This window comes from Sorex araneus, chromosome X (assembly GCF_027595985.1).
Source record: "Sorex araneus isolate mSorAra2 chromosome X, mSorAra2.pri, whole genome shotgun sequence".
Taxonomy (NCBI): domain Eukaryota; kingdom Metazoa; phylum Chordata; class Mammalia; order Eulipotyphla; family Soricidae; genus Sorex; species Sorex araneus.
In genome coordinates this window covers 352426354-352443292 of record NC_073313.1, presented here as the reverse complement: position 1 = coordinate 352443292, position 16939 = coordinate 352426354, and the positions used below count along the sequence as shown (strand labels likewise).

At 42.6% G+C, this 16939-nt stretch overlaps 1 protein-coding gene across 2 annotated transcripts in view; it reads right to left on the bottom strand.

Annotated features, from left to right (window-relative positions):
* The window catches only part of VSNL1 (visinin like 1), a 117361-nt gene extending 102143 nt beyond the window's left edge, over positions 1–15218 (bottom strand). Inside the window, exon 1 of one of the 2 annotated variants that reach the window (XM_004609347.2) lies at positions 14900–15218. The gene's annotated coding sequence lies outside the window, so the exon portion shown is untranslated. The remainder of the gene's footprint in view (positions 1–14899) is intronic. The other variant, XM_055122763.1, reaches the window with a different exon arrangement.
* Between the last annotated feature and the right edge of the window lie 1721 nt (positions 15219–16939).

Genomic DNA, 16939 nt, shown 5'->3' with positions numbered 1-16939 from the left:
TGTGCTCATTAACTCCACAAATGTTTTCAAATGTTTTCACGTGAGTCCGATGTAGGAGATGGCCTATTAGTGTGCTTAAGTCTACATTTCTTAGTTATTGTTTCCTTTTGGTTCTTAAGTTAAAAACTGAAGCCAGCCACTGTTAGTTCACAATTAAAAATGGGAATCAATTAAATTTAGGATTCTAAATTTAGGATTCTGCTCGGCATTTAACATATATTACCTAGTTTAAATAAGAGTTTTGTGAAATTTTATTACCTATACTTAAATGAGAAGACATGTTTAGATGGATCAAACTATTTGCCTAACATGCCACCAATTAGAGGTAGTAGAGTCAGAATTCAATTCTGATATATAGTTGAGTTTTTTTCTTTTCCTTTTTCCATTTTGCCATGTTGTTGATATCTAATCTCCAATTCGATTACCCTATTCAGGACGTATAAATAAATAAATAAAAATTTGAATCAGATTAATTGGTACTATTAATATATATATTTGTAAACAGTTTTGGGGGGATTGGGAGCCAAAAATGGCTGTGCTCAAGGCTTACTCCTGGCTCTGTACTCAAGGATCACTTCTGCAATGCATGGGGACTATAAGGGGTGCAAGGGACCAAACCGGGGTGTGTCACTGTACTATCTGTTCTATCTCACTAACACCCTTGTACTATCTCACTAGCACCCTTGTTTTTTAAATTAAATTACTTGTGCAGCACAGCTAATATCTGCTAAAATAATATCATATTCTGAATTTTCTATTATTTTAAACTAATGTAAAATTAACAATTTTTGGTCAAATTGCTGTTTTTCTGAATTTGTTTTAAAACCACATATTCTTCCCTTACATGTGACCAACTATGCAGTCCGGCACACACGCTCAGGAGAGACCACAGAGGCATTACTCATGGGCCACTTTGGCACAGTCATGGCCAGATTCTATCCAGAAACAAAAATGGGAGTACTCTCCAGAGAGCAATAGCCAGAGCACTCCAAGAAGTTTCTTCCAGCTTCCTGGCATATTATTCCATTTTTCCCTTAAAATCTGTTTTAGAAATGAAAACTAATACTCATTAGAGACCTTATACACGCCAGAGACTCTTCTAAGCATTTTCATAGACATTATGTTATTAATCCTTGCAATTACTCTCAAGAGAATAATTTTCATTTTCTAAAAATTAGCTAACTTGTTCAGAATGACAAAACTCATCTTTGAAGTTCAAAGCTCAGCTCTTTTATCCATACCTACTCTCTCCAGTAATTAATCATTAAAAAAAATTAAACCAACTGCCCGTATTCAGGTTCTGATTAAAATGAACTATAATACATTTATAAATATTAAAAATGACTAGCTATCTTATATTAAATATTTTTGTGTATGACAGTATTATGGACATGTTTTAAAGAGTCCTTATAGTATGTATTTAAATATAGATGAAATGAAATAATGTCTTGGCTTACTCAAACTAACTCATTAAGCATGGAGTGGATGGGTTATTGATGAGGCAAATTACTTGAGTAATGATTAGAAGTGGCTAAAAGGTATTCTGGAGTTGATTAGACCACTTTTTTTTAAATGTGCATATTTTTCAGAATAAAAAAAAAACACTTTTTTAAATACCTGTATAGATTTATAGAGAGAATCCTAGGTTTAAATTGCATCTTCCTCACTCAGTAGCACTTGACCTTGAGTACATAATTTTCCAAGACAATTTGTTCATCATAAAATAAGGCTTACCTTGCAGATACTTACCAAGCAGGGAAGCAAGGCAGAGCCAATGAAGCACGTGTGTAATATCCAACAAAATACCCTGTGCACATTTCACGCCATTGCTAATTAATATGATGGATTACAAGGTATAAATGATCACTTCATTTATTCCCTGACTCATAACTTTGCTTAGAGATAATTTTTAATATTTAGATGATTCCAATTTTGTCAATGAGTCAAGGATGGATGGTACAAATCTTCTCTGCACAGGGCCTCTATCAAACATCTTTTGGGGAAAAAATATCATTTACAGCTTCTCCCCACGCTATTGGTGGCTTGAATCCAGATCACCCTCTTCTGCCACTGCATTTCATATTACTTAATACTATACCAGTAATTCTGGCTTAGCCACTAATGAGAGGAGTGAATCATACACCATTTTGTATCGTTCCCTTTAAAACCAGTTGGTGGGGCGAGTTAGCAGTAGAGTTTGACTCTCTGTTCGTTGAGTCACGTAAGCTTGGCGATGGCTCCCCATCCTGTCCTGAGATGCTCTATTGGGCTGATCTGTATCTCTTCAGGCCACTTTTTTAGATATCAGGAAAATGGACAAATCAGGTGTTAATATGCTCGGTCTAATTTAAATGTCACTGTCGCTGCTGGAGTGATAGCACAGCGGGTAGGGCATTTGCCTTGCATGTGGCCAACCTGGGTTCGATTCCTCCGCCCCTCTTGGAGAGCCCAGCAAGCTACTGAGAGTATCTCGCCCCCAAGGCGGAGCCTGGCAAGCTACCCGTGGCATATTCGATATGCCAAAAACAGTCACAACAAGTCTCACAATGGAGATTTCACTGGGTCCCTGCTCGAGAAAATCGATTTAAATGTACATTTTCAAAATATACCCAAACCAGTCTTTCCTTTATCTGCTCAACTTTGAACAGAGACCTCACAAGCCAGCGGTATAAAGGCACTAAAGTCTGTTATTTCTTAATGCTTGCTTCTAACACCCATTACTTGCTCTACTGCTTTCTGGGAAGGAGGCACAGAAGAGGACTGTAGAGGAGGAAATGGGCAAAAATCTTTTTTTGACTAGAACTGGAGTAATGTTACCATCCACGTGTTTTTTGAAACCAAACTTGGTTACTTCTTATCTTAGGGTGTTTGAGGATCCTTTTACAAGTACAGACTGCCAATTGCTGAACTTCACTAATTATTGGTGGGGCGAGATATAGTTTGTTTACTATTACTAATATTCTTCTCCCTTCTAGTGATAACAACTCTCCCAAGAGGGCGTCAAGATTTTTTTTCAGGTCTGGCATTGTGCTTTCAAGGAACTTAAAGATTTATTGGAGAACTAAATCATGACTGAGTCCAGGTATGATAAGAGAATGGGCAACTCTTGGTTAAGGATATCATAGCTCTAGGTTAGGATGATAGAAAAGGAACAGATTTGGCCATCAGAATTTGGGCAGCTCAGAGAAAAGATGTCTACCGTCCAGTGGCCTGCACTGAGCATACCCAGAGCTCCTCTAAGATGCAATCCCTCTGACCTCAGGCACATGCGGGCCTCCTGTGAGTCTCCCTTCACTGCCCTTACATTGTTCCACTTATATGCATGTGCCAATCCCAGGGATAAGAGACCCAGTTGCCTTCATAGACCTCATTGCCCCCAAAGAGTGAAAATCATATTTCCAAAGCTTTCTTGTTACAACAAACACAAGACGGGGCCATGGTTATGCTTTTCTTCCGTAAGAGTTTCTCTGCAGAAGGGCTGGAGCGATAGCACAGCGGGTAGGGCGTTTGCCTTGCACGCGGCCAACCCAAGTTCGATTCCCAGCATCCCATATGGTCCCCTGAGCACTGCCAGGAGTAACCCCTGTGCATCACTGGGTGTGACCCAAAAGAAAAAGAAAAAAAGAAGAGTTTCTCTGCAGAGGGACAAGGAGAGAGCTCAAAGGGTGAGAGCGGTTGCCTTGCATAGGTCTGGCCCCTAGTTTGATCCTTTTATTACACGGGCCCTGAGCCTTGCTGGGTACAGTCTCGGAGGCCTCCACGCTTCACCCTGAGGGCCCTGGGCACACTGGGTCTGAGAGCATTGTGTTAATGCATTGAACACGGACTCTTCCAATCTAGTTGGCAGAGCATCTCCTGGAGTGAGTGAACAGCGATTTGGAGGTAATGCCATGCAAATAAAAGAGACTCTGCAAATTGAGACACGTTTGCTCCATTGAGAAAGGACTGCAGGCTCAGGTTTTACAATGGCAATATGCGAAGCTCGGAGAAGAGCATGCATGCTATAGAAGTACCTCTCACACCTTAATAATTTAGGTTTTTCCTCCAGAATTATTTTACTTTAAAATGATTTCTTTCTGTTCAACTATAAAATCTTGATTATAGTTATTACAGATTTGTCATTCTATCCTTGGTGATGAGGTGGGGAAATGGTACCAGGCACTTTCATATGTTAATCATTTCTTGTGTTTTGGTTTATTTTCCTTTGGGGCCACACCAAGAGGTGCTCAGGGCTCGGTCCTGGCTCTGTGCTCAGGAGTCCTACTGGGGGACCACAGGGGATGCTGGGGTTCAAACTTGGGTCAGTTTCATGCAAGGCAAATGCCTCCCCATCTGTACAATCTCTCCAGCTCTCATTTTAACCAATACAATCTCAATATACTAATTTGCACAAGATCAGTACTTTGATTCTAAAATAATTTTTTAAAATAAAAAAAAAGGGGCCAGAGCTATAGTGTAGCTGACAGAGTACTTGCCTGGCATGTGACCGACCTGGGTTTGATCTCCGGGACCTCAAGTGGCTCTAGGAGTGATCCCTAAGCACAGAGCCAGGAGTATGTCCTGTGCTCGCCAAGTGTGTCCCAGAAACAAACAAAATAATCAAAGAAAAGCTAAAATTCTCAAGTTGAATAATAATAAGTTTCTTCAGTGTATGTGTACATGTTCACTCATGGTGTGTGTGTGTGTGTGTGTGTGTGTGTTTGGGTCACATCTACTGTTACTCACATTTACTCCTTGCTTCGTGCTCAGGATTCATTCCTGGTGGTGCTTAGGAGATCACTTATGGTGTCTCAGACGGTATTCCAGTTGACCACATGCAAGGGAAGTACTTTATTATTTATTATTAAAGTACTTTGTTAAAGTACTTTATTACTTTATTATCTCTCCAGGACCTGATGATGGTAAATTTTTTACCATCACATGGCAGGCTGTGCACATTCCCAGAGTATATTATGTTCATAGTCATCTTATCTCGTAATAATGCCTGTCTAGAGAGGGAAGGAATACCATGTGTATCTTCACATGAGGAAACTAAGAAATGTTATGTAACTTTCCAGGCCTTCACCCTTACAGTAACTTGAACACATCTGTGGTGGCTCGAACATATCTAAGCACCTCTAGTTTTATGTATTTTGTTATTTTTTTTTGTCCTGGTAAAGCCATTTTCTAACAGAATTCTCCAGAACTACAGTGAGATGTTACTACATATATATATATATATATATATATATATATATATATATATATATTTTGCTTTTTGGGTCACACACAGCGATGCTCAGGGGTTACTCCTGGTTCTGCACTCAAGAATTATTCCTGGCACTGCTTGGGGGATCATATGGGATGCCGGGGATCAAACCCGGGTTGGCCGCGTGCAAGGCAAACGCCCTACCCGCTGTGCTATCGCTCCGGCCCCTACGTATAATATTAGTTTCCAGAGCCAACAGGTTTGGAAACTTTAAATTAAAGAAAGCTAAACTGGGCTCATTCCATCAGGACCACTATATGAAAGAGAGCTAAGTAATAAGTGTTTTTCCTCTCAAAAAAAGATCTCTCTGAAACTGTAGGGAAATTTCCCCAGAAAGATTGCTTTAGAGAAACAAACTCTAAATCGATCTTACGTCCAAATAAACACCATCACCCTCTATTTTAATTCTGCCACTAGATCGGTGGTTTCCAAACTTAATCCGAACTCCTTAACCTTTTTAGAAAAAAAAAAATCACCTAGCCCTCACCTCTTCCCTCCCCCAAATCTTTAAGCAAACAGAAAGCAACCCTAACTGCACTTAGAGGTGACTAACACACCCTATTTTTTCCCTATCAGCTACTTGGAGAAATACTGATGTAGATAAGAAAACTTTAGTAGGCTTTCCTGTAGAATTCTTTTTTTTTTTTTTTTAAATTTTGGGTAGGAGTAATAGTACAATGAGGAAGTTACTTGCCTTGCATGCAGCCCACCTGGGTTTTACAAATTTGTTTACAAGGGGGGTTCAGGGATATAGTGTTCCCATCTCCTTTAAATGTTCTCTCAATACCACTGATTTGCTATAAAGCCAGCTGCTCTTATTTTCCTTAAAAATATAGAACATCAGTCACTGAACATCTTGCATGTATATCATGGATGTGTACTTCACATATGTGTCTGTCTGTGTGGAAGCCTCTTTCTTGCTTGGAGAGTCATTCTCTGCTCTTGGGTGTTGTGTATTAAGACACAGTTTGACACAGCAAACGAAGCTCTGGCCAGCTGAGTTGGACAGTTTGAGACAGGACTTGCCACCAGGGCTTCCCTTTCTGTCATCATTTGGTGTTATGTGGTGGACATTTATTTGACAGAAAAAAATTAATGTAAGGGCTAGGGCTGGACTTGACACAAAGAAGTGACATAAAGTGTCACTCTTTCCCATTTTCTCAGAGAGCTGAAAGAGCTCAAGATGGGCGGAGGGCAAAGGTAAAAGGAATGGGCAGGATAAAGGTCGGAAGATCAGTAAAGGCTTACAGATGTCCTGTGACATCATTTATGCAGAGAACCATAAATGTAAATGACTGGAATGGTGGAAGATTGCTCATATTCATATCCAGTAAAAGAAATATATTATAGTATTTTATGTGAAAAAAGTAAGTTCTAAATGAATGAGAATAAAAAAAAAAAATTCTACCCCGTTGGTAAATCATCCAAGAGTTTCAGATTTTGATGAAACTTTAATAGTTTTCAAAGGGAGAAAAGAAATTTCTTCTTAATCAAAGATTAAAGAAGAAAGAGCTAAATCTGGATAGCCATTTTGTGGGGTAAGTGTGTGTGTGTGTGTGTGTGTGTGTGTGTGTGTGTGTGTGTGTGTGTGTGCAGTGGTGGTGGTGGGGTGGTGGGAAGGGCGTTTTAGAACAGTTCGGCAGTAAAAAGGGGTTGGTAGGAATATTTTCCTTATTGTAATAGTCCTGGGAGAAAAGAATGGAAAAAATAAATCATATAAAAGTCCTCCCACAGATATGCATTGGAAGATTAGTCATGAAATGAGTTAAAGTAATAAGGTAAATAAAGGAGCCTATGAAACAGAAATTCTCCTTTCTGAAACATATCAAAAGATAGAAGTAATTTTATAATATTTAAGCCAAGTGGCAGGGCCACTACAATATGTTTATTGTTTTAATGTGCCAAGCACTGTGTGAAATAATGTGAAAGCAACATTAATGAAGATATAGTCCCATTTTTGGAGAAATGTATGCCTCGTAGGAGAAATGGAAATAGGGAGTGTAGCTGTAGAGGAGGGAGCATTTCTAGAAAAACTGTCTATACTGCTAATTCAATTTTCTCATTCTTTCTCTATATGCGTGCCATTTCTATTATACCTATTCTTTACCATTACCACATGTATTTAATAAATGTTTGCTTTCTTTCTTTTTTCTTTTGAAATGTTTGCTTTCTAAGGCAGGTTCTGTTGATCTTCACTCCATTCCTTATTCAACTCCATTCCTTATTCAACTCCATTCCTTATCGAGAGGTTATTCTACAAATGGGGTTACTGTAACTCAGAGGCTAGAGTGGTTTATGAATGATTAATTTCTGAAGAAGAGGATGGTGGGCAGGTTTAGCAATACAGCTAATGTCTTGTCCCTTTCCCTTGAAATTTCCACTAATAATTATCATTTTATGCAATTTTTTTGGGGGGGGCCGGTTGTGCTACCAATCAGTAGCACAACCTGAGGACCTGGGGGACCTGGGGGCCATTTCTGGTGATGCTTAGGCAACTTTGTCGTTTGGTCCCTGCAGAGTTGGGCATCACCAGGGCTAACTTGGCAGAACGTGGGAGCCACCAGGACCACACTTCTCTGTTAGAAACTGGGAAGAGGGAGAAACTTCGGATTTATACCTGGCTTGTCCTTTAACCCCTGTACTATCATTCCAGCCCTCCTGTATATTGCATATGAATTACTATTATGAATGAAGACCGAGACTAAGATATGAAATACTTGACTTCTTGTCTAAATATATCTAACTTAAAAATTCTTACTTACATTTCCCCTCATAATTTCTTTTGAGCTAGTTGAAACCCTGACGAGGACCAAGTAATATTCCCCTCTATTAAGTTCAACATGTGAAAAACTTAAATGGTTGGTTTTAAGCTCACTCTATATAAACATTTCAAAGGAAAATAATATTGTATAATTTTAATTTTTTTTTTAATTTCTTTAAAATTTTTTGAGATTTAATTTCTTACATGCGCAAAATAGCCAAACACCACACACCAATACATGCTTTCAAAACACTTGAATTTTTAGAATAGACAAAACTATTAGTTTTCAAACAGAAGAATCCCAAAGAATTTCGATAAAAGTTGTTAATTCAAAATTAGATTTCTATGTGCATTAAAATAATATATTACATTAATATGCATGCTAATTTATTGATAATGTTTAATCAATATCCTATGGGATATTCAACTGACAATTTAGACTGGGTTGCAATAAATCAGAAACAAACATAAGCTATGCAAATAAAAAATGCCCAAGGGTCTTATAGCACCACAGCCTGCCATTTTAAGAGATCTTCCTTGCAATAGACATTCTAAAATATGTCACTGTCACTGTCATCCCGTTGCTCATCGATTTGCTCCAGTGGGCACCAGTAACGCCTCCATTGTGAAACTTGTTGTTACTGTTTTTTGGCATACGGAATATGCCACTGGTAGCTTGCCAGGCTCTGCCATTCGGGCGAGATACTCTCAGCAGCTTGCCAGGCACTCCGAGAGGGGCGGAGGAATCGAACCTGGGTCAGCTGCAAGGCAAACCTTACCCGCTGTGGTATCCAGCCCATTCTAAAATATTAAATAATAGAAATACTAAGGTCTAGTTGCTTGCATTAAAAAGTAATCTATTCAGACCCCAAAACACACTTATTATGTCAATGAGTTGCAAAAAAATCTATTTACATTCAATTCCTTTGAATTTAATAGTCTTTCAGAGTCTAAGAGAAGGTAAACAAAATCCGAAGGAGAAAACAAGTATCTTTAAGCTATGGATTTCTATTCTCAGAAAAGCCTGTAGCACTGTCATCCCTTGTTCATCAATTTGCTCCAAGGGGCACCAGTAACATTTCCATTGTGAGACTTGTTACTGTTTTTGACATACAAATATGCCACAGGTAGCTTGCCAGGCTCTGCTGTGCAGGCGGGATACTCTCGGTAGCTTGCCGGGCTCTCAGAGAGGGTCAGAGGAATCAAACTCGGGTTGGCCATGTCGGCCCTGTGCAAGGTATATGCCCTACCCTCTGTACTATCATTCCAGTCCGATCTAGAATAATTGCTAGTAAATTTAACATTCTGCCTTTTATGAGCTATATTTCAAAAAGAAAACTCTTTTCAAAGGAGCCTAGCTTTCCATAAAAAGTTCAGCAGTCATTATATTATTAGATGTGCTGAACTTGAAGGTCACTTGGTGAATGAGAATACTTTGAATGCAATTGATGAGTATTAACTGTAATTTTGAATGAAAGTAAATAGACCCCCTCGCCTGAAAATAACTAAACAAACTGTTAGAAATGCACAACATTGTCTTTTTTTTTTAAATTCAGTGGTAGCAGAGCAGGTCACCTGTGTTATAACTGCAGCAAAGTAAGGAGTAGAGGAACCCAAAGTATAAAAATCATGGCAAATTACCTGATTTACATATTTTAAGTCAGCTGATAAGGGTATAGACCATCTCTTTAATATAGTCACAGGCACCTTATTATTAAAGTGTCAAAGCTCTTTGAGGATTCCTAATTTGCTATTCCATTCCTGTTTAGTTTCATTCATTAGTTTCTAAAGCACCCCCAAGATCCCCATTTACGAAGTTCTCAATGAACCAAGCTGAGAGCAACTCAAACTATTTTTGATTCACTTAAGAGAGCATAAGTTATCTTTAGAAACAAACTGTAAATGTGAAATGCCGTGTTGTAGTCCCTTCAGTGTCAAGTTAAAATAATTCTGTAGCTCAAGAGACCATCATGTAAATAAGTGGTTACATTCCCTCTTTTCTGAATTTTTCACTAAAGAGATAAGAGAGGATACTGATATAAGGACTTAAGCTCTTAAAGATAAATATTACTATCGTGTTTTTCATGCATTTACAAAAATACATTATAAAATAAATGATGAAATATTTTGTCTAGGTCCAAGAGATAGTATGGGGGTTACGGAGCTTACCAAGCATGCAGCTGACCCTTATTCAATTCCTGGCACCACATATAGTCTCCTGGGCATCACCAAAAGTAACCCCTGAGTACAGAGCCAAGAATAAGCCCAGAGCTCTCCTGTATGGCCCAAACACCTTCCTGGAAATATTTAGTCTGGCTTTTCCTTTTAGTAACTTAAACAAGTTTGTAAAACAAGTTTGGCTGTACATAGTTTTTAATAGAAATGATTTAACTTCCCGATACATTTAACAAGGTATATACAACTGATTTTTATTGGAAAAAATATTTAATTGACAAATGTAACTATGAGCTATGAAAGCTTTTATGAAGGTATTGTAGAAATATGAAAAAGGTTATTAAAGTCTCTGCACTTGTGGGCTGTGATTTGATATTTTGAGTTTCTTTAAGATAAAAATGTTTCTATTTTTCTCTAGTGGAGGGATGAGTTGGGTACATTATGATGCCCTCATTCAGTTCATATACTCTATTAATACTATGAATTAACTACTAGGATAGTAAAAATATCAAGCCATATATGAATTTATCTCTGGTAGGTTTCTATGGTGTAATGGTTAGCACTCTGGACTCCAAATTTAGCTTTACACTGGGGCTGGAGGGATAGTACAGCAGGTAGGGCATTTGCTTTGCACGTGAACAACCTGGGTTTGATTCCTCCAGCCCTCTCTGAGAGCCCAACAAAGATGCTGAGAGTATCCCGCCCGCACGGCAGAGCCTGTCAAGCTCCCCGTGGCGTATTCCATATGCCAAAAACAGTAACAACAAGTCTTGCAATGGAGACGTTACTGGTGCACGCTCAAGCAAATCGATTTGATAATTTGGAAAAACAAATATTCTTATATTGACCAAGTTGAAATGAAATGGACATTGTCAAGTTCACTTTAAGATCAAAGAACAATGATTCCTTCTATACAATTTTCTTTCTTTCTAAATAATGACTAATTATAGAAGCACAGATATCATTCAATGCAAACAAAAAGATCTTTACAACGACATTAAAAATATTGCTGTTACGAATGAGGAAACAACGAATTTGATATTGATGTTATCCTGCCCCTCTATGGAATGGATTCCCAGGTTTCTCAGCAATGTTTAGAATCCATGCCTGATGCCATCCAAATAGAAAACCTATACCCTACCCAGGACAACATTTCTAATTGTCCTGTATCTAATTACAGATGAAATTCATAATTCTAATTACAGAATAAATCAAAGCAGTTCAACTTCAAATCTGTTTGCAGGTGCTGTCTGGGAAGTAGAGCATAGCTGGTCAAGTCTGTTTTCAAAATGGAATTGCAAGACCCACAGAGATCTGACCCTGGAGCATTTGTTAAAACATCAACTCTGTCCAGGGCAGAGCTCATCCCAAATCAATAAAGGTTTACTATAAAGGGAAGGGTCCAATTCGATTACTAACTGGAGGGAAAACTCACCACCTGTCTTCCTAGGCTTCCTCAACAAACATCCAAGGGTATTTAGCTACTCTCCCAAAGAGAGAAACGCAGTCTATCTTCCTCAAGCCTCCCCTCCCTAATGCCTTAGCTTTTCAGGTAAGAATTACTGGCAATTTCTCTAAGGGAACATTTGTGGGGGTTGTGGTTATCTTTTTGAGTGCCTGCAAGATTGCATTTTAGGAGAAGGAACGGGAGGGTCCAGATTTTAAAGTGTCTAGGTCTTTAGTGTATAAGCATTCGGGACATTTTGGTAGAAGACATGAAAAAAATACCAGAAAGACAGAGAGAAGAGGGGGAGGAAGAGATAAAGGGAGGGAGAGAGAAAGAGGGAAGGCAGGAGAGTAAGCTAGAGGAAAGGAGAAAGAAAAGAGAACGCCAATTATGTGGGCCTTGTTGCCTACTTTTCAGTCCCTATTCAGCAAGATGAGCATTGCCAAGCCTTTCGAGCTCCAAACACTAAATAAAAAAATAAAAAAAAAAAAGGAAGGAAGGAAGGAAGAAAGAAAAAAAAAGCCGCATTACTCTCTATAGCGCCCTCTTCAGGTTGAACCAGGAAAGTCACCCCTACACTCCCCCCTCCCCCTTTCTCTGCAGGTGGCTTCATCTGGAGGATTTCCATGAAGGCTGCAGTGAGACATCTTGGATTTGGGTTGTGCCTTCTAGGAGCCAGAGGAGAGCTGGCAGAGCCCACTGTGTGTTTACACTGCAGCTTCCTCACTCCACTCGGCCCTAATCCGCAGCTGCGGCAGCTTGGGGAGGGGAGCGGGGTTGAAGATCCAGGACTGCACCTCGTCAATGGCAGCGGCTCAGAAGGCTGGATTCTTTGAAGGGGACCCTGGACACTGGACACTGGCCTGGGCAGTCCTCAGATAGGAGCTGAAGAATTCCACTAGTTTGTCAGTTTTCTCAAAGAAATAAATAAAAAATAAAATAAAAAAACAACTCCAAGGGAATGGATTGAATGCAGAAGGCTAAGCCTTGCCTAGAGATGGCTTTCTTAGAGGTGAGGGACAAGAGAAGAGAAATAGAGGCCTGACATGGAAAGGAAAGGTGTATGTGTGCATGTATGTGTGGTGGTGGCGGGGGGGTGTAGATTCGCTGTAGTCAGAGAGAGAACTGACCTCTGGAAAGCTAAGCTGGGGAAGAGGCATTGATTTATTTGAAGACTTCGGCAATGTCACCAAAGATGCTATTATGTGCAGAGGACTGAAACATTTCCACTCATCGCTACCTTTCAGTATTCATTTCATAGACAGGAAGTGAATTAACTTTTCTCTGGTTCCCTGGTTTAGGGCTGAATTTCCTCACCTGCCAAACAAGGGGGTTTGGACTAGATGCCGTCTATGCTCTCGGTCCCAAATGGGTCTCTAAAATTGTCAGCTTTCAAAAGAGAGCACTTAAGACTAACACTTATGAGCTCTTTGAGACCAGATTCTCCTACCAGATCCCCCTCCTTTTTATTCCACCCCCCATTTCTCCATGCAGGGTGCCACCTGCACCATTCATGGAACTGATGCCATCTCGGTGGTAACAAGGAGAATGGCTCAATCCTGACAAGTATTTGGTCCTTCTGCCCTGGAGTAAGGAAGGAAAAAGAATAGAGAAGGCAATACACTGTGTACTTTGGGTCTTCAAGGAGAGGATAATCTCACAGGTTAAATGTCCAGGTTCCCTCATTTAACTGAATTCTAAATTCTTCTGAGGAGTTCCAAATAGTTGGATTGCTCTAAGGGCCAACAAGCCTAACGGTGAGCTTCCCTATTGGGGATAGGGTCAGAGAACGATTGATTTCATCCCAGAAATTTGACTTAATCCAGCACACCCTAGCCAGGCTCTTCTCTTTGGCTGCTTCGTGTCACTCTCACCACCTGCTCCGGTGCAGCATTTTCTGGGGTTATTAAACACTCGAGCTTAATGAGAATGCACTCAGGAGTGCAGTGTTCAACCATGCAGCGCGCCCCCCCCTCCACCACACCCCTCACACAAACACAAGCAGTTTCACTGGTAGTGGGATCAAATGTGCTTTCAGGGAGTTTCCTTTTCAGTGGATTGCACCCCTAAATTCCTTAAACGTTTTTTAAAATATTCATATGTAGAAATATGACTCCCTTGCGCCTCTTGCCTCTTGTTTTCAGGTGGGGGTGTGTTTGAATCGTAGGTCTTTTGTGTTTCTAAAGCCACAAGCATTTCCATTTCATTTTGATCTCCAAAATATGGACAGGAGGGCAACTCTAGAAAAATGGATTCCCACTCCTGCCTCTCCCAGGGCACTGATGCGTGTAGTGTAGCTCTGGCATAGTGTCCCCCTCCCACGCCACCCTTCCCCCCCCAACATTCACCAGCGCCCCTGATTTTTTTTCCCCCACAGGGGTTTTGACCTTGCAAAGACCCTTCTTCCGTTTTTGGGTAGGATGAATCCATTTAAACTCAAAATACAAAGCGACCTTTTCCCCTTTAAACAAACGCTACCAAATGCACCACATCTGGGCTCCCGCGTCTAGCCCCTGCTGCATTCCGACGGCGAATACGGGATGCAGAGGCAGGTAACTAGTTTGGATCTGACAGTCCTCCTTCCGAGGCGCAGACGCTTTTCGAAATAGACGGCTGACTGTGCGGTTTCACATCTTTCCTTTTTCTGTCCATTCACCATCATGTCGAAAAAAATCCAGACCGAGCAATTAGAGTCTCATTGCTCAACGCCTCGAGAGAAATGCACTTGTTTTGCCCCCCCCCCCCCCCGCGAAACACGAACATCTCATTTGGAAATCAATCCTGAATCTCAGACCACCTCTTCCACTGAGTTCTACTCAGCAAACACCTTTGCTGCTCTTTCACGGTGAGAAAGATGGTGCACCAGCCCCACGGATGACAGGTTGGTACTTGACTGCAACCGCTCAATAGTTTTATCAGCAACCGGCAAACTTCACAATCGGTCAATTAGCGACTTAAATTCGTGTAAGGAAACCCGCCTATTTAGAGCAGACTGAAAAAGAACCTCCGATTCTTAAATCTAACCAAAGACAACCCCCCAAAGTCGCCGCATAAAAAACATCCTTCACTCCCCCCACCCCCATTATTCAAAAAGGTCCCTCCTGGGCTAACCGTACATTTAAATCAGCAACATTAACCAAACCATTTGCCACCATGCATTTAGAAGCATCTATGCAAAGCAAAGTAAGTGACAATAGCTGAAGCATCTCCCAGACAATTGGCTGCACTACACACGCAGAAATGCAACGAAATTGTATTTTGCACTTACAGTTATAGCGCTGCGCACGGTCACTTAACGAAAATGATCAAACTCAACAGTTCTTTTAAAAATATATGTATATATATATTTCTATGTTAATTCAGAAAAACGGTTAAGCCGTCTTATGTGTGATTCTCTCGCGCTCTTTTTTTTCCCCCTCTGGAGAGCTAGGCTGCTTAAATCCGTCTTGGATCGCGCCTTGCAAACCCAGCGGCTGCCGCCACACGCTCGGGTAAATCTCTGCTGCAGATTGGGAATCCCATAGAAAATCTAGGGTCCCTGGAGCCGGGTGCGCAGGCGCGGGAGTCGCCGCCTCTCCAGGCACCCCCTCCCCTTTCCCCTCCTCCCTGCTCTTCCAGCTCTGCAGTCCCAGCTCGGAGAGCTCGGCGCCGGTGACCAAAAGCCGCCTGGTATAGGCGCATGCTCAGTTCGAGGGGTCGGAGTTTCCGCGGGTAGATTCCATGTCTCCAGATTTTAGCAGAAACTCCCAAGGGAAGTACAGAGGGAAGGGAAGGCGGGCGGCCCGAGCCGCAGGCACCTGGGCTCGGGGCGACGGAGGGTGGGTCGGCTTCACCTCGTCCCGCAGGTAACGAACGAGTCGGCAGGTGGAGGAAGCTGAAGACAGAGCTGGGATGCGGGGAGCCCACTTTTCCCACGCCATCTCGGTCCTAGGGGGCGCCGGGCCCACCCTGTATCAGGTCCCAGAGGATGGAGCAGCTGCAGAAACCCCCGTTCTGGGAATGATTCCCCGCCCACTCGCTGTCGAGGCCCCACATAATGGACACGTTTGTGGGGTTTGGAGGTCCTTTGCGGGGATCTCTACGGGGCGGTGGGCGGGGAAGGGGGAAACGAGTGCCTAGTATGGTTTTGGCCCAGACGGTATGGGGGAAATACTGGGTCCGAGACGTTTAACCCGTTGTGACCTCGGGTGAATCCTATTAATCCTCAACAAACATTTAATAAGCTCCTTCAGTCTGCAGTCAATGCATCTGGGTGTGTTTGAACGGTGGGGCAAGAAGGGGGGGCGGGGAACATGGAGAACTGGACCATCCTTGGTGTGAGGGTTTGGATGGAGCAAGTTTCCTAAAGCCCCCTTTGTGTCCCTGAGCGTCTTCGACATTTGCCCACCCTCCACACCCTCCGCCCCCCTCCCCCTTGGCTCCCCAAAGTCTAGAAGACTTGGCAAGTGGTGCCCAACCAATGTCTGGTCGCTTCTCTACCTGGAACGCAGAGGGAGGGAGGTGGGATGCTCAGACGTCTTGCACTGGAGCATTCATTCATCCCTCACCACTAGTTCCTGAATCACTGACCTACCGACTAGTAGGCACTATTCTGCCCTTTGGGGTTGCAAGTGGAAAGCTCCCCCCTCAACACCCCCCTCCCCTCTCCCAGGTTTCCCTTCAGGTAAGAATCCTGTTATCCAGGAAGGGAGTTGGGGGAAGGGGTGCAGTGAGGACGGGCAGACTTAGAGCCTTCTGATGGGCAACGCTCCCTCACACACCTCCACGAAAGCGGCCACCCTCTGTGTTGAGGGCACCCAAAGCGTCTTCCTTTGGGCCAAACGCCTCTAGATAGACAGATCTCGGCTGCCTGGAGGAAGCTGCTCCCGGCTCTGCACAGCCGGAGTCCAGCTCCCAAGAACTTGCGGCTACTTAAGGGAGGACCAAGAGAAACTCCATCCGGCGAGTTTCTGGCATCAGACGGCTCGTGCTCAGGACCCCCGTCCCCCTCCCCGAGGAAAGGCCTACACAGCAGCAGCCCCCGGGTCAAGTCAACGACACGGGTCCAAGACCCCAAGGAGCAGGCGCAGCGCTCCAGGCCCGCGGCTCCCGGGACTCCCGCCCGGGTCTCCTCCCAGCGGGGCTCCGGCGCCCGGTGACCGCGGAAACCCGGAGCGCGGAGCCGGGCGGAACAGGCCCCGCGGCCGGGCGCGCTGCGGCAGCCGAGCGCGTTCGGAACGCGGCGGGGCCAGTCCCGAACTCTCCGGCCGCAGTGCGCACTGCGCAGCGGCGCTCGTCCTACCCAATGTGGGTTTTTTTTTTTTTTTTT